Genomic DNA, 15,918 nt, shown 5'->3' on the forward strand with positions numbered 1-15,918 from the left:
TCGAGGGCAGATTTTGACGTTTGAAGGCAGTTGAGATGTTTTTTTGTGATCCCGACACAATTAGTTACGGCTCCAAAACAGTGTTTGGACATGGTTATCACTTGTTTTTGGACGTTGGAAGCACGTCCAAGGTGACTAAACCGGTCCGCATATCAAGTGGGACCCACATCGAATGATCCATTCAGTTTTCAAAAAAGTATATATGCGATTGCATGGGATATACTAACTGATGCGATCATACCAGCACTAATGCACCGGATCCCATCAGAACTCCGCAGTTAAGCGTGCTTGGGCGAGAGTAGTACTAGGATGGGTGACCTCCCGGGAAGTCCTCGTGTTGCATCCCTCCCTCCCCCCCCCCCCCCTTTTTTTTTTTTTTGGTTGTTTCGCAAGACTATAGTACATAGAGAACGTCGTAACTTTCAGACCGTGAGGAACCACGCAACCCATAATACCTTTTTGAAAAGCCCCAAGAGAGCTTCTGGTAAGGCAATGGGTCTTCGTACCATTGGACCATTCTCGAGGGCAGATTTTGACGTTTGAAGGCAGTTGAGATGTTTTTTTGTGATCCCGACACAATTAGTTACGGCTCCAAAACAGTGTTTGGACATGGTTATCACTTGTTTTTGGACGTTGGAAGCACGTCCAAGGTGACTAAACCGGTCCGCATATCAAGTGGGACCCACATCGAATGATCCATTCAGTTTTCAAAAAAGTATATATGCGATTGCATGGGATATACTAACTGATGCGATCATACCAGCACTAATGCACCGGATCCCATCAGAACTCCGCAGTTAAGCGTGCTTGGGCGAGAGTAGTACTAGGATGGGTGACCTCCCGGGAAGTCCTCGTGTTGCATCCCTCCCTCCCCCCCCCCCCCCCCTTTTTTTTTTTTTGGTTGTTTCGCAAGACTATAGTACATAGAGAACGTCGTAACTTTCAGACCGTGAGGAACCACGCAACCCATAATACCTTTTTGAAAAGCCCCAAGAGAGCTTCTGGTAAGGCAATGGGTCTTCGTACCATTGGACCATTCTCGAGGGCAGATTTTGACGTTTGAAGGCAGTTGAGATGTTTTTTTGTGATCCCGACACAATTAGTTACGGCTCCAAAACAGTGTTTGGACATGGTTATCACTTGTTTTTGGACGTTGGAAGCACGTCCAAGGTGACTAAACCGGTCCGCATATCAAGTGGGACCCACATCGAATGATCCATTCAGTTTTCAAAAAAGTATATATGCGATTGCATGGGATATACTAACTGATGCGATCATACCAGCACTAATGCACCGGATCCCATCAGAACTCCGCAGTTAAGCGTGCTTGGGCGAGAGTAGTACTAGGATGGGTGACCTCCCGGGAAGTCCTCGTGTTGCATCCCTCCCTCCCCCCCCCCCCCCCCCTTTTTTTTTTTTTTGGTTGTTTCGCAAGACTATAGTACATAGAGAACGTCGTAACTTTCAGACCGTGAGGAACCACGCAACCCATAATACCTTTTTGAAAAGCCCCAAGAGAGCTTCTGGTAAGGCAATGGGTCTTCGTACCATTGGACCATTCTCGAGGGCAGATTTTGACGTTTGAAGGCAGTTGAGATGTTTTTTTGTGATCCCGACACAATTAGTTACGGCTCCAAAACAGTGTTTGGACATGGTTATCACTTGTTTTTGGACGTTGGAAGCACGTCCAAGGTGACTAAACCGGTCCGCATATCAAGTGGGACCCACATCGAATGATCCATTCAGTTTTCAAAAAAGTATATATGCGATTGCATGGGATATACTAACTGATGCGATCATACCAGCACTAATGCACCGGATCCCATCAGAACTCCGCAGTTAAGCGTGCTTGGGCGAGAGTAGTACTAGGATGGGTGACCTCCCGGGAAGTCCTCGTGTTGCATCCCTCCCTCCCCCCCCCCCCCCCCCTTTTTTTTTTTTTTGGTTGTTTCGCAAGACTATAGTACATAGAGAACGTCGTAACTTTCAGACCGTGAGGAACCACGCAACCCATAATACCTTTTTGAAAAGCCCCAAGAGAGCTTCTGGTAAGGCAATGGGTCTTCGTACCATTGGACCATTCTCGAGGGCAGATTTTGACGTTTGAAGGCAGTTGAGATGTTTTTTTGTGATCCCGACACAATTAGTTACGGCTCCAAAACAGTGTTTGGACATGGTTATCACTTGTTTTTGGACGTTGGAAGCACGTCCAAGGTGACTAAACCGGTCCGCATATCAAGTGGGACCCACATCGAATGATCCATTCAGTTTTCAAAAAAGTATATATGCGATTGCATGGGATATACTAACTGATGCGATCATACCAGCACTAATGCACCGGATCCCATCAGAACTCCGCAGTTAAGCGTGCTTGGGCGAGAGTAGTACTAGGATGGGTGACCTCCCGGGAAGTCCTCGTGTTGCATCCCTCCCTCCCCCCCCCCCCCTTTTTTTTTTTTTTGGTTGTTTCGCAAGACTATAGTACATAGAGAACGTCGTAACTTTCAGACCGTGAGGAACCACGCAACCCATAATACCTTTTTGAAAAGCCCCAAGAGAGCTTCTGGTAAGGCAATGGGTCTTCGTACCATTGGACCATTCTCGAGGGCAGATTTTGACGTTTGAAGGCAGTTGAGATGTTTTTTTGTGATCCCGACACAATTAGTTACGGCTCCAAAACAGTGTTTGGACATGGTTATCACTTGTTTTTGGACGTTGGAAGCACGTCCAAGGTGACTAAACCGGTCCGCATATCAAGTGGGACCCACATCGAATGATCCATTCAGTTTTCAAAAAAGTATATATGCGATTGCATGGGATATACTAACTGATGCGATCATACCAGCACTAATGCACCGGATCCCATCAGAACTCCGCAGTTAAGCGTGCTTGGGCGAGAGTAGTACTAGGATGGGTGACCTCCCGGGAAGTCCTCGTGTTGCATCCCTCCCTCCCCCCCCCCCCCCCTTTTTTTTTTTTTTGGTTGTTTCGCAAGACTATAGTACATAGAGAACGTCGTAACTTTCAGACCGTGAGGAACCACGCAACCCATAATACCTTTTTGAAAAGCCCCAAGAGAGCTTCTGGTAAGGCAATGGGTCTTCGTACCATTGGACCATTCTCGAGGGCAGATTTTGACGTTTGAAGGCAGTTGAGATGTTTTTTTGTGATCCCGACACAATTAGTTACGGCTCCAAAACAGTGTTTGGACATGGTTATCACTTGTTTTTGGACGTTGGAAGCACGTCCAAGGTGACTAAACCGGTCCGCATATCAAGTGGGACCCACATCGAATGATCCATTCAGTTTTCAAAAAAGTATATATGCGATTGCATGGGATATACTAACTGATGCGATCATACCAGCACTAATGCACCGGATCCCATCAGAACTCCGCAGTTAAGCGTGCTTGGGCGAGAGTAGTACTAGGATGGGTGACCTCCCGGGAAGTCCTCGTGTTGCATCCCTCCCTCCCCCCCCCCCCCCCTTTTTTTTTTTTTTGGTTGTTTCGCAAGACTATAGTACATAGAGAACGTCGTAACTTTCAGACCGTGAGGAACCACGCAACCCATAATACCTTTTTGAAAAGCCCCAAGAGAGCTTCTGGTAAGGCAATGGGTCTTCGTACCATTGGACCATTCTCGAGGGCAGATTTTGACGTTTGAAGGCAGTTGAGATGTTTTTTTGTGATCCCGACACAATTAGTTACGGCTCCAAAACAGTGTTTGGACATGGTTATCACTTGTTTTTGGACGTTGGAAGCACGTCCAAGGTGACTAAACCGGTCCGCATATCAAGTGGGACCCACATCGAATGATCCATTCAGTTTTCAAAAAAGTATATATGCGATTGCATGGGATATACTAACTGATGCGATCATACCAGCACTAATGCACCGGATCCCATCAGAACTCCGCAGTTAAGCGTGCTTGGGCGAGAGTAGTACTAGGATGGGTGACCTCCCGGGAAGTCCTCGTGTTGCATCCCTCCCTCCCCCCCCCCCCCCTTTTTTTTTTTTTTGGTTGTTTCGCAAGACTATAGTACATAGAGAACGTCGTAACTTTCAGACCGTGAGGAACCACGCAACCCATAATACCTTTTTGAAAAGCCCCAAGAGAGCTTCTGGTAAGGCAATGGGTCTTCGTACCATTGGACCATTCTCGAGGGCAGATTTTGACGTTTGAAGGCAGTTGAGATGTTTTTTTGTGATCCCGACACAATTAGTTACGGCTCCAAAACAGTGTTTGGACATGGTTATCACTTGTTTTTGGACGTTGGAAGCACGTCCAAGGTGACTAAACCGGTCCGCATATCAAGTGGGACCCACATCGAATGATCCATTCAGTTTTCAAAAAAGTATATATGCGATTGCATGGGATATACTAACTGATGCGATCATACCAGCACTAATGCACCGGATCCCATCAGAACTCCGCAGTTAAGCGTGCTTGGGCGAGAGTAGTACTAGGATGGGTGACCTCCCGGGAAGTCCTCGTGTTGCATCCCTCCCTCCCCCCCCCCCCCCCCTTTTTTTTTTTTTTGGTTGTTTCGCAAGACTATAGTACATAGAGAACGTCGTAACTTTCAGACCGTGAGGAACCACGCAACCCATAATACCTTTTTGAAAAGCCCCAAGAGAGCTTCTGGTAAGGCAATGGGTCTTCGTACCATTGGACCATTCTCGAGGGCAGATTTTGACGTTTGAAGGCAGTTGAGATGTTTTTTTGTGATCCCGACACAATTAGTTACGGCTCCAAAACAGTGTTTGGACATGGTTATCACTTGTTTTTGGACGTTGGAAGCACGTCCAAGGTGACTAAACCGGTCCGCATATCAAGTGGGACCCACATCGAATGATCCATTCAGTTTTCAAAAAAGTATATATGCGATTGCATGGGATATACTAACTGATGCGATCATACCAGCACTAATGCACCGGATCCCATCAGAACTCCGCAGTTAAGCGTGCTTGGGCGAGAGTAGTACTAGGATGGGTGACCTCCCGGGAAGTCCTCGTGTTGCATCCCTCCCTCCCCCCCCCCCCCTTTTTTTTTTTTTTGGTTGTTTCGCAAGACTATAGTACATAGAGAACGTCGTAACTTTCAGACCGTGAGGAACCACGCAACCCATAATACCTTTTTGAAAAGCCCCAAGAGAGCTTCTGGTAAGGCAATGGGTCTTCGTACCATTGGACCATTCTCGAGGGCAGATTTTGACGTTTGAAGGCAGTTGAGATGTTTTTTTGTGATCCCGACACAATTAGTTACGGCTCCAAAACAGTGTTTGGACATGGTTATCACTTGTTTTTGGACGTTGGAAGCACGTCCAAGGTGACTAAACCGGTCCGCATATCAAGTGGGACCCACATCGAATGATCCATTCAGTTTTCAAAAAAGTATATATGCGATTGCATGGGATATACTAACTGATGCGATCATACCAGCACTAATGCACCGGATCCCATCAGAACTCCGCAGTTAAGCGTGCTTGGGCGAGAGTAGTACTAGGATGGGTGACCTCCCGGGAAGTCCTCGTGTTGCATCCCTCCCTCCCCCCCCCCCCTTTTTTTTTTTTTTGGTTGTTTCGCAAGACTATAGTACATAGAGAACGTCGTAACTTTCAGACCGTGAGGAACCACGCAACCCATAATACCTTTTTGAAAAGCCCCAAGAGAGCTTCTGGTAAGGCAATGGGTCTTCGTACCATTGGACCATTCTCGAGGGCAGATTTTGACGTTTGAAGGCAGTTGAGATGTTTTTTTGTGATCCCGACACAATTAGTTACGGCTCCAAAACAGTGTTTGGACATGGTTATCACTTGTTTTTGGACGTTGGAAGCACGTCCAAGGTGACTAAACCGGTCCGCATATCAAGTGGGACCCACATCGAATGATCCATTCAGTTTTCAAAAAAGTATATATGCGATTGCATGGGATATACTAACTGATGCGATCATACCAGCACTAATGCACCGGATCCCATCAGAACTCCGCAGTTAAGCGTGCTTGGGCGAGAGTAGTACTAGGATGGGTGACCTCCCGGGAAGTCCTCGTGTTGCATCCCTCCCTCCCCCCCCCCCTTTTTTTTTTTTTTGGTTGTTTCGCAAGACTATAGTACATAGAGAACGTCGTAACTTTCAGACCGTGAGGAACCACGCAACCCATAATACCTTTTTGAAAAGCCCCAAGAGAGCTTCTGGTAAGGCAATGGGTCTTCGTACCATTGGACCATTCTCGAGGGCAGATTTTGACGTTTGAAGGCAGTTGAGATGTTTTTTTGTGATCCCGACACAATTAGTTACGGCTCCAAAACAGTGTTTGGACATGGTTATCACTTGTTTTTGGACGTTGGAAGCACGTCCAAGGTGACTAAACCGGTCCGCATATCAAGTGGGACCCACATCGAATGATCCATTCAGTTTTCAAAAAAGTATATATGCGATTGCATGGGATATACTAACTGATGCGATCATACCAGCACTAATGCACCGGATCCCATCAGAACTCCGCAGTTAAGCGTGCTTGGGCGAGAGTAGTACTAGGATGGGTGACCTCCCGGGAAGTCCTCGTGTTGCATCCCTCCCTCCCCCCCCCCCCCTTTTTTTTTTTTTTGGTTGTTTCGCAAGACTATAGTACATAGAGAACGTCGTAACTTTCAGACCGTGAGGAACCACGCAACCCATAATACCTTTTTGAAAAGCCCCAAGAGAGCTTCTGGTAAGGCAATGGGTCTTCGTACCATTGGACCATTCTCGAGGGCAGATTTTGACGTTTGAAGGCAGTTGAGATGTTTTTTTGTGATCCCGACACAATTAGTTACGGCTCCAAAACAGTGTTTGGACATGGTTATCACTTGTTTTTGGACGTTGGAAGCACGTCCAAGGTGACTAAACCGGTCCGCATATCAAGTGGGACCCACATCGAATGATCCATTCAGTTTTCAAAAAAGTATATATGCGATTGCATGGGATATACTAACTGATGCGATCATACCAGCACTAATGCACCGGATCCCATCAGAACTCCGCAGTTAAGCGTGCTTGGGCGAGAGTAGTACTAGGATGGGTGACCTCCCGGGAAGTCCTCGTGTTGCATCCCTCCCTCCCCCCCCCCCCCCTTTTTTTTTTTTTTGGTTGTTTCGCAAGACTATAGTACATAGAGAACGTCGTAACTTTCAGACCGTGAGGAACCACGCAACCCATAATACCTTTTTGAAAAGCCCCAAGAGAGCTTCTGGTAAGGCAATGGGTCTTCGTACCATTGGACCATTCTCGAGGGCAGATTTTGACGTTTGAAGGCAGTTGAGATGTTTTTTTGTGATCCCGACACAATTAGTTACGGCTCCAAAACAGTGTTTGGACATGGTTATCACTTGTTTTTGGACGTTGGAAGCACGTCCAAGGTGACTAAACCGGTCCGCATATCAAGTGGGACCCACATCGAATGATCCATTCAGTTTTCAAAAAAGTATATATGCGATTGCATGGGATATACTAACTGATGCGATCATACCAGCACTAATGCACCGGATCCCATCAGAACTCCGCAGTTAAGCGTGCTTGGGCGAGAGTAGTACTAGGATGGGTGACCTCCCGGGAAGTCCTCGTGTTGCATCCCTCCCTCCCCCCCCCCCCCTTTTTTTTTTTTTTGGTTGTTTCGCAAGACTATAGTACATAGAGAACGTCGTAACTTTCAGACCGTGAGGAACCACGCAACCCATAATACCTTTTTGAAAAGCCCCAAGAGAGCTTCTGGTAAGGCAATGGGTCTTCGTACCATTGGACCATTCTCGAGGGCAGATTTTGACGTTTGAAGGCAGTTGAGATGTTTTTTTGTGATCCCGACACAATTAGTTACGGCTCCAAAACAGTGTTTGGACATGGTTATCACTTGTTTTTGGACGTTGGAAGCACGTCCAAGGTGACTAAACCGGTCCGCATATCAAGTGGGACCCACATCGAATGATCCATTCAGTTTTCAAAAAAGTATATATGCGATTGCATGGGATATACTAACTGATGCGATCATACCAGCACTAATGCACCGGATCCCATCAGAACTCCGCAGTTAAGCGTGCTTGGGCGAGAGTAGTACTAGGATGGGTGACCTCCCGGGAAGTCCTCGTGTTGCATCCCTCCCTCCCCCCCCCCCCTTTTTTTTTTTTTTGGTTGTTTCGCAAGACTATAGTACATAGAGAACGTCGTAACTTTCAGACCGTGAGGAACCACGCAACCCATAATACCTTTTTGAAAAGCCCCAAGAGAGCTTCTGGTAAGGCAATGGGTCTTCGTACCATTGGACCATTCTCGAGGGCAGATTTTGACGTTTGAAGGCAGTTGAGATGTTTTTTTGTGATCCCGACACAATTAGTTACGGCTCCAAAACAGTGTTTGGACATGGTTATCACTTGTTTTTGGACGTTGGAAGCACGTCCAAGGTGACTAAACCGGTCCGCATATCAAGTGGGACCCACATCGAATGATCCATTCAGTTTTCAAAAAAGTATATATGCGATTGCATGGGATATACTAACTGATGCGATCATACCAGCACTAATGCACCGGATCCCATCAGAACTCCGCAGTTAAGCGTGCTTGGGCGAGAGTAGTACTAGGATGGGTGACCTCCCGGGAAGTCCTCGTGTTGCATCCCTCCCTCCCCCCCCCCCCCCCTTTTTTTTTTTTTTGGTTGTTTCGCAAGACTATAGTACATAGAGAACGTCGTAACTTTCAGACCGTGAGGAACCACGCAACCCATAATACCTTTTTGAAAAGCCCCAAGAGAGCTTCTGGTAAGGCAATGGGTCTTCGTACCATTGGACCATTCTCGAGGGCAGATTTTGACGTTTGAAGGCAGTTGAGATGTTTTTTTGTGATCCCGACACAATTAGTTACGGCTCCAAAACAGTGTTTGGACATGGTTATCACTTGTTTTTGGACGTTGGAAGCACGTCCAAGGTGACTAAACCGGTCCGCATATCAAGTGGGACCCACATCGAATGATCCATTCAGTTTTCAAAAAAGTATATATGCGATTGCATGGGATATACTAACTGATGCGATCATACCAGCACTAATGCACCGGATCCCATCAGAACTCCGCAGTTAAGCGTGCTTGGGCGAGAGTAGTACTAGGATGGGTGACCTCCCGGGAAGTCCTCGTGTTGCATCCCTCCCTCCCCCCCCCCCTTTTTTTTTTTTTTGGTTGTTTCGCAAGACTATAGTACATAGAGAACGTCGTAACTTTCAGACCGTGAGGAACCACGCAACCCATAATACCTTTTTGAAAAGCCCCAAGAGAGCTTCTGGTAAGGCAATGGGTCTTCGTACCATTGGACCATTCTCGAGGGCAGATTTTGACGTTTGAAGGCAGTTGAGATGTTTTTTTGTGATCCCGACACAATTAGTTACGGCTCCAAAACAGTGTTTGGACATGGTTATCACTTGTTTTTGGACGTTGGAAGCACGTCCAAGGTGACTAAACCGGTCCGCATATCAAGTGGGACCCACATCGAATGATCCATTCAGTTTTCAAAAAAGTATATATGCGATTGCATGGGATATACTAACTGATGCGATCATACCAGCACTAATGCACCGGATCCCATCAGAACTCCGCAGTTAAGCGTGCTTGGGCGAGAGTAGTACTAGGATGGGTGACCTCCCGGGAAGTCCTCGTGTTGCATCCCTCCCTCCCCCCCCCCCCCCCCCTTTTTTTTTTTTTTGGTTGTTTCGCAAGACTATAGTACATAGAGAACGTCGTAACTTTCAGACCGTGAGGAACCACGCAACCCATAATACCTTTTTGAAAAGCCCCAAGAGAGCTTCTGGTAAGGCAATGGGTCTTCGTACCATTGGACCATTCTCGAGGGCAGATTTTGACGTTTGAAGGCAGTTGAGATGTTTTTTTGTGATCCCGACACAATTAGTTACGGCTCCAAAACAGTGTTTGGACATGGTTATCACTTGTTTTTGGACGTTGGAAGCACGTCCAAGGTGACTAAACCGGTCCGCATATCAAGTGGGACCCACATCGAATGATCCATTCAGTTTTCAAAAAAGTATATATGCGATTGCATGGGATATACTAACTGATGCGATCATACCAGCACTAATGCACCGGATCCCATCAGAACTCCGCAGTTAAGCGTGCTTGGGCGAGAGTAGTACTAGGATGGGTGACCTCCCGGGAAGTCCTCGTGTTGCATCCCTCCCTCCCCCCCCCCCCCCTTTTTTTTTTTTTTGGTTGTTTCGCAAGACTATAGTACATAGAGAACGTCGTAACTTTCAGACCGTGAGGAACCACGCAACCCATAATACCTTTTTGAAAAGCCCCAAGAGAGCTTCTGGTAAGGCAATGGGTCTTCGTACCATTGGACCATTCTCGAGGGCAGATTTTGACGTTTGAAGGCAGTTGAGATGTTTTTTTGTGATCCCGACACAATTAGTTACGGCTCCAAAACAGTGTTTGGACATGGTTATCACTTGTTTTTGGACGTTGGAAGCACGTCCAAGGTGACTAAACCGGTCCGCATATCAAGTGGGACCCACATCGAATGATCCATTCAGTTTTCAAAAAAGTATATATGCGATTGCATGGGATATACTAACTGATGCGATCATACCAGCACTAATGCACCGGATCCCATCAGAACTCCGCAGTTAAGCGTGCTTGGGCGAGAGTAGTACTAGGATGGGTGACCTCCCGGGAAGTCCTCGTGTTGCATCCCTCCCTCCCCCCCCCCCCCCCCCTTTTTTTTTTTTTTGGTTGTTTCGCAAGACTATAGTACATAGAGAACGTCGTAACTTTCAGACCGTGAGGAACCACGCAACCCATAATACCTTTTTGAAAAGCCCCAAGAGAGCTTCTGGTAAGGCAATGGGTCTTCGTACCATTGGACCATTCTCGAGGGCAGATTTTGACGTTTGAAGGCAGTTGAGATGTTTTTTTGTGATCCCGACACAATTAGTTACGGCTCCAAAACAGTGTTTGGACATGGTTATCACTTGTTTTTGGACGTTGGAAGCACGTCCAAGGTGACTAAACCGGTCCGCATATCAAGTGGGACCCACATCGAATGATCCATTCAGTTTTCAAAAAAGTATATATGCGATTGCATGGGATATACTAACTGATGCGATCATACCAGCACTAATGCACCGGATCCCATCAGAACTCCGCAGTTAAGCGTGCTTGGGCGAGAGTAGTACTAGGATGGGTGACCTCCCGGGAAGTCCTCGTGTTGCATCCCTCCCTCCCCCCCCCCCCCCTTTTTTTTTTTTTTGGTTGTTTCGCAAGACTATAGTACATAGAGAACGTCGTAACTTTCAGACCGTGAGGAACCACGCAACCCATAATACCTTTTTGAAAAGCCCCAAGAGAGCTTCTGGTAAGGCAATGGGTCTTCGTACCATTGGACCATTCTCGAGGGCAGATTTTGACGTTTGAAGGCAGTTGAGATGTTTTTTTGTGATCCCGACACAATTAGTTACGGCTCCAAAACAGTGTTTGGACATGGTTATCACTTGTTTTTGGACGTTGGAAGCACGTCCAAGGTGACTAAACCGGTCCGCATATCAAGTGGGACCCACATCGAATGATCCATTCAGTTTTCAAAAAAGTATATATGCGATTGCATGGGATATACTAACTGATGCGATCATACCAGCACTAATGCACCGGATCCCATCAGAACTCCGCAGTTAAGCGTGCTTGGGCGAGAGTAGTACTAGGATGGGTGACCTCCCGGGAAGTCCTCGTGTTGCATCCCTCCCTCCCCCCCCCCCCCTTTTTTTTTTTTTTGGTTGTTTCGCAAGACTATAGTACATAGAGAACGTCGTAACTTTCAGACCGTGAGGAACCACGCAACCCATAATACCTTTTTGAAAAGCCCCAAGAGAGCTTCTGGTAAGGCAATGGGTCTTCGTACCATTGGACCATTCTCGAGGGCAGATTTTGACGTTTGAAGGCAGTTGAGATGTTTTTTTGTGATCCCGACACAATTAGTTACGGCTCCAAAACAGTGTTTGGACATGGTTATCACTTGTTTTTGGACGTTGGAAGCACGTCCAAGGTGACTAAACCGGTCCGCATATCAAGTGGGACCCACATCGAATGATCCATTCAGTTTTCAAAAAAGTATATATGCGATTGCATGGGATATACTAACTGATGCGATCATACCAGCACTAATGCACCGGATCCCATCAGAACTCCGCAGTTAAGCGTGCTTGGGCGAGAGTAGTACTAGGATGGGTGACCTCCCGGGAAGTCCTCGTGTTGCATCCCTCCCTCCCCCCCCCCCCCTTTTTTTTTTTTTTGGTTGTTTCGCAAGACTATAGTACATAGAGAACGTCGTAACTTTCAGACCGTGAGGAACCACGCAACCCATAATACCTTTTTGAAAAGCCCCAAGAGAGCTTCTGGTAAGGCAATGGGTCTTCGTACCATTGGACCATTCTCGAGGGCAGATTTTGACGTTTGAAGGCAGTTGAGATGTTTTTTTGTGATCCCGACACAATTAGTTACGGCTCCAAAACAGTGTTTGGACATGGTTATCACTTGTTTTTGGACGTTGGAAGCACGTCCAAGGTGACTAAACCGGTCCGCATATCAAGTGGGACCCACATCGAATGATCCATTCAGTTTTCAAAAAAGTATATATGCGATTGCATGGGATATACTAACTGATGCGATCATACCAGCACTAATGCACCGGATCCCATCAGAACTCCGCAGTTAAGCGTGCTTGGGCGAGAGTAGTACTAGGATGGGTGACCTCCCGGGAAGTCCTCGTGTTGTATCCCTCCCTCCCCCCCCCCCTTTTTTTTTTTTTTGGTTGTTTCGCAAGACTATAGTACATAGAGAACGTCGTAACTTTCAGACCGTGAGGAACCACGCAACCCATAATACCTTTTTGAAAAGCCCCAAGAGAGCTTCTGGTAAGGCAATGGCTCTTCGTACCATTGGACCATTCTCGAGGGCAGATTTTGACGTTTGAAGGCAGTTGAGATGTTTTTTTGTGATCCCGACACAATTAGTTACGGCTCCAAAACAGTGTTTGGACATGGTTATCACTTGTTTTTGGACGTTGGAAGCACGTCCAAGGTGACTAAACCGGTCCGCATATCAAGTGGGACCCACATCGAATGATCCATTCAGTTTTCAAAAAAGTATATATGCGATTGCATGGGATATACTAACTGATGCGATCATACCAGCACTAATGCACCGGATCCCATCAGAACTCCGCAGTTAAGCGTGCTTGGGCGAGAGTAGTACTAGGATGGGTGACCTCCCGGGAAGTCCTCGTGTTGCATCCCTCCCTCCCCCCCCCCCCTTTTTTTTTTTTTTGGTTGTTTCGCAAGACTATAGTACATAGAGAACGTCGTAACTTTCAGACCGTGAGGAACCACGCAACCCATAATACCTTTTTGAAAAGCCCCAAGAGAGCTTCTGGTAAGGCAATGGGTCTTCGTACCATTGGACCATTCTCGAGGGCAGATTTTGACGTTTGAAGGCAGTTGAGATGTTTTTTTGTGATCCCGACACAATTAGTTACGGCTCCAAAACAGTGTTTGGACATGGTTATCACTTGTTTTTGGACGTTGGAAGCACGTCCAAGGTGACTAAACCGGTCCGCATATCAAGTGGGACCCACATCGAATGATCCATTCAGTTTTCAAAAAAGTATATATGCGATTGCATGGGATATACTAACTGATGCGATCATACCAGCACTAATGCACCGGATCCCATCAGAACTCCGCAGTTAAGCGTGCTTGGGCGAGAGTAGTACTAGGATGGGTGACCTCCCGGGAAGTCCTCGTGTTGTATCCCTCCCTCCCCCCCCCCCTTTTTTTTTTTTTTGGTTGTTTCGCAAGACTATAGTACATAGAGAACGTCGTAACTTTCAGACCGTGAGGAACCACGCAACCCATAATACCTTTTTGAAAAGCCCCAAGAGAGCTTCTGGTAAGGCAATGGCTCTTCGTACCATTGGACCATTCTCGAGGGCAGATTTTGACGTTTGAAGGCAGTTGAGATGTTTTTTTGTGATCCCGACACAATTAGTTACGGCTCCAAAACAGTGTTTGGACATGGTTATCACTTGTTTTTGGACGTTGGAAGCACGTCCAAGGTGACTAAACCGGTCCGCATATCAAGTGGGACCCACATCGAATGATCCATTCAGTTTTCAAAAAAGTATATATGCGATTGCATGGGATATACTAACTGATGCGATCATACCAGCACTAATGCACCGGATCCCATCAGAACTCCGCAGTTAAGCGTGCTTGGGCGAGAGTAGTACTAGGATGGGTGACCTCCCGGGAAGTCCTCGTGTTGCATCCCTCCCTCCCCCCCCCCCCTTTTTTTTTTTTTTGGTTGTTTCGCAAGACTATAGTACATAGAGAACGTCGTAACTTTCAGACCGTGAGGAACCACGCAACCCATAATACCTTTTTGAAAAGCCCCAAGAGAGCTTCTGGTAAGGCAATGGGTCTTCGTACCATTGGACCATTCTCGAGGGCAGATTTTGACGTTTGAAGGCAGTTGAGATGTTTTTTTGTGATCCCGACACAATTAGTTACGGCTCCAAAACAGTGTTTGGACATGGTTATCACTTGTTTTTGGACGTTGGAAGCACGTCCAAGGTGACTAAACCGGTCCGCATATCAAGTGGGACCCACATCGAATGATCCATTCAGTTTTCAAAAAAGTATATATGCGATTGCATGGGATATACTAACTGATGCGATCATACCAGCACTAATGCACCGGATCCCATCAGAACTCCGCAGTTAAGCGTGCTTGGGCGAGAGTAGTACTAGGATGGGTGACCTCCCGGGAAGTCCTCGTGTTGCATCCCTCCCTCCCCCCCCCCCCTTTTTTTTTTTTTTGGTTGTTTCGCAAGACTATAGTACATAGAGAACGTCGTAACTTTCAGACCGTGAGGAACCACGCAACCCATAATACCTTTTTGAAAAGCCCCAAGAGAGCTTCTGGTAAGGCAATGGCTCTTCGTACCATTGGACCATTCTCGAGGGCAGATTTTGACGTTTGAAGGCAGTTGAGATGTTTTTTTGTGATCCCGACACAATTAGTTACGGCTCCAAAACAGTGTTTGGACATGGTTATCACTTGTTTTTGGACGTTGGAAGCACGTCCAAGGTGACTAAACCGGTCCGCATATCAAGTGGGACCCACATCGAATGATCCATTCAGTTTTCAAAAAAGTATATATGCGATTGCATGGGATATACTAACTGATGCGATCATACCAGCACTAATGCACCGGATCCCATCAGAACTCCGCAGTTAAGCGTGCTTGGGCGAGAGTAGTACTAGGATGGGTGACCTCCCGGGAAGTCCTCGTGTTGCATCCCTCCCTCCCCCCCCCCCCCCCTTTTTTTTTTTTTTGGTTGTTTCGCAAGACTATAGTACATAGAGAACGTCGTAACTTTCAGACCGTGAGGAACCACGCAACCCATAATACCTTTTTGAAAAGCCCCAAGAGAGCTTCTGGTAAGGCAATGGGTCTTCGTACCATTGGACCATTCTCGAGGGCAGATTTTGACGTTTGAAGGCAGTTGAGATGTTTTTTTGTGATCCCGACACAATTAGTTACGGCTCCAAAACAGTGTTTGGACATGGTTATCGCTTGTTTTTGGACGGTGGAAGCACGTCCAAGGTGACTAAACCGGTCCGCATATCAAGTGGGACCCACATCGAATGATCCATTCAGTTTTCAAAAAAGTATATATGCGATTGCATGGGATATACTAACGGATGCGATCATACCAGCACTAATGCACCGGATCCCATCAGAACTCCGCAGTTAAGCGTGCTTGGGCGAGAGTAGTACTAGGATGGGTGACCTCCCGGGAAGTCCTCGTGTTGCATCCCTCCCTCCCCCC

General features: G+C 46.8%; 31 non-coding genes across 31 annotated transcripts; all 31 read left to right on the forward strand.

The window, feature by feature from the left end:
• The first annotated feature begins 227 nt into the window (after positions 1-227).
• Positions 228-346, forward strand: LOC147931983 (5S ribosomal RNA). Its single transcript, XR_015577252.1, has one exon. It is a non-coding gene; the product is annotated as a 5S ribosomal RNA (ribosomal RNA).
• A 400-nt stretch (positions 347-746) lies between these two features.
• On the forward strand, positions 747-865 carry LOC147931984 (5S ribosomal RNA). Its single transcript, XR_015577253.1, has one exon. It is a non-coding gene; the product is annotated as a 5S ribosomal RNA (ribosomal RNA).
• A 401-nt stretch (positions 866-1,266) lies between these two features.
• On the forward strand, positions 1,267-1,385 carry LOC147931985 (5S ribosomal RNA). The gene has a single exon (XR_015577254.1). It is a non-coding gene; the product is annotated as a 5S ribosomal RNA (ribosomal RNA).
• A 403-nt stretch (positions 1,386-1,788) lies between these two features.
• LOC147931986 (5S ribosomal RNA) lies at positions 1,789-1,907 on the forward strand. Its single transcript, XR_015577255.1, has one exon. It is a non-coding gene; the product is annotated as a 5S ribosomal RNA (ribosomal RNA).
• A 403-nt stretch (positions 1,908-2,310) lies between these two features.
• Positions 2,311-2,429, forward strand: LOC147931987 (5S ribosomal RNA). The gene has a single exon (XR_015577256.1). It is a non-coding gene; the product is annotated as a 5S ribosomal RNA (ribosomal RNA).
• Positions 2,430-2,828: 399 nt separating this feature from the next.
• Positions 2,829-2,947, forward strand: LOC147931988 (5S ribosomal RNA). Its single transcript, XR_015577257.1, has one exon. It is a non-coding gene; the product is annotated as a 5S ribosomal RNA (ribosomal RNA).
• A 401-nt stretch (positions 2,948-3,348) lies between these two features.
• LOC147931989 (5S ribosomal RNA) lies at positions 3,349-3,467 on the forward strand. Its single transcript, XR_015577258.1, has one exon. It is a non-coding gene; the product is annotated as a 5S ribosomal RNA (ribosomal RNA).
• Positions 3,468-3,868: 401 nt separating this feature from the next.
• On the forward strand, positions 3,869-3,987 carry LOC147931990 (5S ribosomal RNA). The gene has a single exon (XR_015577259.1). It is a non-coding gene; the product is annotated as a 5S ribosomal RNA (ribosomal RNA).
• Positions 3,988-4,387: 400 nt separating this feature from the next.
• Positions 4,388-4,506, forward strand: LOC147931991 (5S ribosomal RNA). Its single transcript, XR_015577261.1, has one exon. It is a non-coding gene; the product is annotated as a 5S ribosomal RNA (ribosomal RNA).
• A 402-nt stretch (positions 4,507-4,908) lies between these two features.
• Positions 4,909-5,027, forward strand: LOC147931992 (5S ribosomal RNA). Its single transcript, XR_015577262.1, has one exon. It is a non-coding gene; the product is annotated as a 5S ribosomal RNA (ribosomal RNA).
• Positions 5,028-5,426: 399 nt separating this feature from the next.
• LOC147931993 (5S ribosomal RNA) lies at positions 5,427-5,545 on the forward strand. Its single transcript, XR_015577263.1, has one exon. It is a non-coding gene; the product is annotated as a 5S ribosomal RNA (ribosomal RNA).
• A 398-nt stretch (positions 5,546-5,943) lies between these two features.
• LOC147931994 (5S ribosomal RNA) lies at positions 5,944-6,062 on the forward strand. Its single transcript, XR_015577264.1, has one exon. It is a non-coding gene; the product is annotated as a 5S ribosomal RNA (ribosomal RNA).
• A 397-nt stretch (positions 6,063-6,459) lies between these two features.
• Positions 6,460-6,578, forward strand: LOC147931995 (5S ribosomal RNA). Its single transcript, XR_015577265.1, has one exon. It is a non-coding gene; the product is annotated as a 5S ribosomal RNA (ribosomal RNA).
• Positions 6,579-6,977: 399 nt separating this feature from the next.
• Positions 6,978-7,096, forward strand: LOC147931996 (5S ribosomal RNA). The gene has a single exon (XR_015577267.1). It is a non-coding gene; the product is annotated as a 5S ribosomal RNA (ribosomal RNA).
• Positions 7,097-7,496: 400 nt separating this feature from the next.
• Positions 7,497-7,615, forward strand: LOC147931997 (5S ribosomal RNA). The gene has a single exon (XR_015577268.1). It is a non-coding gene; the product is annotated as a 5S ribosomal RNA (ribosomal RNA).
• A 399-nt stretch (positions 7,616-8,014) lies between these two features.
• Positions 8,015-8,133, forward strand: LOC147931998 (5S ribosomal RNA). The gene has a single exon (XR_015577269.1). It is a non-coding gene; the product is annotated as a 5S ribosomal RNA (ribosomal RNA).
• A 398-nt stretch (positions 8,134-8,531) lies between these two features.
• LOC147931999 (5S ribosomal RNA) lies at positions 8,532-8,650 on the forward strand. The gene has a single exon (XR_015577270.1). It is a non-coding gene; the product is annotated as a 5S ribosomal RNA (ribosomal RNA).
• A 401-nt stretch (positions 8,651-9,051) lies between these two features.
• Positions 9,052-9,170, forward strand: LOC147932000 (5S ribosomal RNA). Its single transcript, XR_015577271.1, has one exon. It is a non-coding gene; the product is annotated as a 5S ribosomal RNA (ribosomal RNA).
• Positions 9,171-9,567: 397 nt separating this feature from the next.
• On the forward strand, positions 9,568-9,686 carry LOC147932001 (5S ribosomal RNA). The gene has a single exon (XR_015577273.1). It is a non-coding gene; the product is annotated as a 5S ribosomal RNA (ribosomal RNA).
• Positions 9,687-10,089: 403 nt separating this feature from the next.
• On the forward strand, positions 10,090-10,208 carry LOC147932002 (5S ribosomal RNA). Its single transcript, XR_015577274.1, has one exon. It is a non-coding gene; the product is annotated as a 5S ribosomal RNA (ribosomal RNA).
• A 400-nt stretch (positions 10,209-10,608) lies between these two features.
• On the forward strand, positions 10,609-10,727 carry LOC147932003 (5S ribosomal RNA). The gene has a single exon (XR_015577275.1). It is a non-coding gene; the product is annotated as a 5S ribosomal RNA (ribosomal RNA).
• Positions 10,728-11,130: 403 nt separating this feature from the next.
• Positions 11,131-11,249, forward strand: LOC147932004 (5S ribosomal RNA). Its single transcript, XR_015577276.1, has one exon. It is a non-coding gene; the product is annotated as a 5S ribosomal RNA (ribosomal RNA).
• A 400-nt stretch (positions 11,250-11,649) lies between these two features.
• Positions 11,650-11,768, forward strand: LOC147932005 (5S ribosomal RNA). Its single transcript, XR_015577277.1, has one exon. It is a non-coding gene; the product is annotated as a 5S ribosomal RNA (ribosomal RNA).
• Positions 11,769-12,167: 399 nt separating this feature from the next.
• LOC147932006 (5S ribosomal RNA) lies at positions 12,168-12,286 on the forward strand. Its single transcript, XR_015577278.1, has one exon. It is a non-coding gene; the product is annotated as a 5S ribosomal RNA (ribosomal RNA).
• Positions 12,287-12,685: 399 nt separating this feature from the next.
• On the forward strand, positions 12,686-12,804 carry LOC147932007 (5S ribosomal RNA). The gene has a single exon (XR_015576012.1). It is a non-coding gene; the product is annotated as a 5S ribosomal RNA (ribosomal RNA).
• A 397-nt stretch (positions 12,805-13,201) lies between these two features.
• On the forward strand, positions 13,202-13,320 carry LOC147932008 (5S ribosomal RNA). The gene has a single exon (XR_015577279.1). It is a non-coding gene; the product is annotated as a 5S ribosomal RNA (ribosomal RNA).
• A 398-nt stretch (positions 13,321-13,718) lies between these two features.
• On the forward strand, positions 13,719-13,837 carry LOC147932009 (5S ribosomal RNA). Its single transcript, XR_015576013.1, has one exon. It is a non-coding gene; the product is annotated as a 5S ribosomal RNA (ribosomal RNA).
• A 397-nt stretch (positions 13,838-14,234) lies between these two features.
• On the forward strand, positions 14,235-14,353 carry LOC147932010 (5S ribosomal RNA). The gene has a single exon (XR_015577280.1). It is a non-coding gene; the product is annotated as a 5S ribosomal RNA (ribosomal RNA).
• A 398-nt stretch (positions 14,354-14,751) lies between these two features.
• LOC147932011 (5S ribosomal RNA) lies at positions 14,752-14,870 on the forward strand. Its single transcript, XR_015577281.1, has one exon. It is a non-coding gene; the product is annotated as a 5S ribosomal RNA (ribosomal RNA).
• A 398-nt stretch (positions 14,871-15,268) lies between these two features.
• On the forward strand, positions 15,269-15,387 carry LOC147932012 (5S ribosomal RNA). The gene has a single exon (XR_015577282.1). It is a non-coding gene; the product is annotated as a 5S ribosomal RNA (ribosomal RNA).
• A 401-nt stretch (positions 15,388-15,788) lies between these two features.
• Positions 15,789-15,907, forward strand: LOC147932013 (5S ribosomal RNA). Its single transcript, XR_015577016.1, has one exon. It is a non-coding gene; the product is annotated as a 5S ribosomal RNA (ribosomal RNA).
• The last annotated feature ends 11 nt before the right edge of the window (positions 15,908-15,918 follow it).

Source organism: Camelina sativa, chromosome 12 (assembly GCF_030686135.1).
Source record: "Camelina sativa cultivar CO46 ecotype springtype chromosome 12, ASM3068613v1".
Lineage (NCBI taxonomy): Eukaryota > Viridiplantae > Streptophyta > Magnoliopsida > Brassicales > Brassicaceae > Camelina > Camelina sativa.